Source organism: Cervus elaphus, chromosome 2, assembly GCF_910594005.1.
Source record: "Cervus elaphus chromosome 2, mCerEla1.1, whole genome shotgun sequence".
NCBI classification, from domain to species: domain Eukaryota; kingdom Metazoa; phylum Chordata; class Mammalia; order Artiodactyla; family Cervidae; genus Cervus; species Cervus elaphus.
This window is the reverse complement of record NC_057816.1, coordinates 9970813-9973357: the sequence shown is the minus strand read 5'-3', so window position 1 is coordinate 9973357 and position 2545 is coordinate 9970813.

Here is a 2545-nt window from a genome sequence, read left to right as displayed (position 1 = left end):
CCCCACCCTCAGAGGAAGCTTCCCCGAGAGCCAAGAACCTGCTGGTTCTGCCAGGTGTCCGGGTCTCCGGGAAAGCCCAACCCCAGCTCCCAGCCCGTCCCCACCCTCCCACCTCGCCCCCAAGTTTCAGCTCCAGCAGCAGAGAGGGCTCAGATCCTCAGCGGGTTGAAGCCTGCCGCACCCCCATCCCTCCCTGAAACTCCAGGTAGAGCAAAAGCCAGGTCACTTTGTACCTGGGTCCAACCCACAGCAGGGAGTAGGTGAAGCGTGTCTGCAGGATGCCACGAGGGAGCCCACGTGAGCATCTTGGCCAGCTACTCCCCTTGTCTGAGAGCTCAGGGACGTCTTGCCCTGGGAAGGTAAGATCCCCGTGGAAATCAGAACCGCGGACACCCACCCCGACACCCTCCCGCTCCCGCCTCCCCAGCCCTGTCACTCCCCACCATCAACCCCTCCACAGAGCGTGTTAACATCAGTGAGGAGGGCAGCACACCTACACCCAGGCGTCTGGGCAGAAGGAGCTGTGTCGTTGCTGCGTGGTTGGTAATGGCAGAAAAGCTGCAAACAGTGTTAAGCGTCCATCAAAAAGGTACCGGTAATGGAAATTATATTACATCTTGCAAACACATAGTCTACAGCATGAAAAAAGTCAAAATCTGTAAATGCCAAGGTTTGGAAAGATATCCCAGATGTAACATTAAGCGGGAAAAGCAAGCTCCAGAGCTGTGTAAGTAGAATGATACTATTATGGGCTGTTTTTTCTACATTTGACACTCACTCCCCTCCAGGGGGCTCAGGCAATAAAGAATCTGCCTGCAATGTAGGAGACGTGGGTTCGATCCCCGGGTCAGGGAGATCCCCTGGAGAAGGGAATGGCAACCCACTCCAGTATTCTTGCCTGGAGAATCCCACAGATAGAGGAGCCTGGCGGGCCCCAGTCCATGGGGTCGCATGGAGTCAGACACGACTGAGTGACTAACACTTCTCACTTTCCCCTCCCGTTCATTCTCTGATCTTTCTATGATCTTCTCTGTGTCCCTTCAGGCTGACCTTTAAGGACCACAAAACCCAGGCTTCCTTGCTGCTGAATACCAGTTGGGTAGGCCAAGGGAAGGCTCTGTCTATAGATCAGAGGATGGAATGAAGGAGAAGCTGAGGTATCCCCTCTGGTCCCTCCTTGCCTGTTCTGATGTTGGCTGCATTCTGCTATGGCCACCCCTACAGATATTGTGAAGCCCTACTGTGGTTTTGATGTTTCTACTCTATATCATATCAAACACATTACAATATATATGCTTCTCACAATAAGTATAATTTTGCCTATAAAGTTTCAAAAGGAGCTTGTATAAATTCAATAATTCTGCTCCTAAGACTAGATTATGCATTTGGTTCATACTGCATCTGGTGGTTGGTGGTTTAGTTGCTAAGTTGGGTCCAACTGTTGAGATCTCATGTACTGTAGCCCACCAGGCTCTTCTGTCCATGGGATTTCCCAGGCAAGAATACTGGAGTGAGTAGCCATTTCCTTCTCCAGAGGATCTTCCTGATCCAGGGTTCAAACTTGGGTCTTCTGCATTGTAAATGGTCTTCTGCATTGCAGGCAGATTCTTTACTGGCTGAGATACCAGGGAAGCCCTACATATAACTATATCATGGTTGAACTGAGTCCCATCAAGCTAGTGGAAATTATGTTACCTAGATAAATATTCATTGATTACAATTTAAAAATTTTCCTTTTATACTTGGAAGCCAAGACATACATGACAATTTTTTAGGCCCTCTGAAAGCCCACAGGCTGTAGGCATCAGTGCCAGTGGATAGTTCTGTCTATTCTGGCTGGAATGTCCAGGCTCCTCTTGGGAGAGCTGGGTCAGTGTAGGAGTCGTTCTCAGGAGCCACTGAGGCAGAATAGAATGGACCAGAACCACAAGCTAAATTCTGCTCTCTCAGGGACTATTTCCTGAACGAGCCCGGAGTCGGAAACCCGGAGTGGAGGGAGGAGGCTGAGGTCTACAGCTTGCCCCATAAGTTGACCCCACAGGCCTGTAGCCTGACCAGCCTTGTTCTGGCAGCCAGGCTGGATGGACAGGATCAGAATGGCCCTCCCACAGCCTCCAACCTATTTTCTGGGCCAGGCTGGGACTTGCCATAGGCCAGATGCCAGCCCAGGCTGCACCCCAGCTTCCGGTTCAGAGGATACAGCAAGCTCCAAGCCCAGGAGGGAACAGTTGGTCTCAGTCAACGCCTTTGCTGGGCTGCTACTGGGCTGGGGTGGGCCCTCCCACCCCCCCTCCCACCCCCATCAGACCTCTAAGTGGGCACCTGGGCAGACTCCCCAAGGGGAACGGATCAGAGCTCACCAACCTGGCAGCCACGTGGGCACATGCACAGTCCACATGCGGAGCAGAGGGACTGGCAGACCTTAAAATCCAGACCCCCAAGCAAGCTTTCCAGACCACCTGGCTCCCTCCCACCCTCGGGCCCCGGTGTAAGCTGGAGCCAGGCACAAGGTGCCCTCGGCCTCCAAGACGGAGCCCAGGGAAGG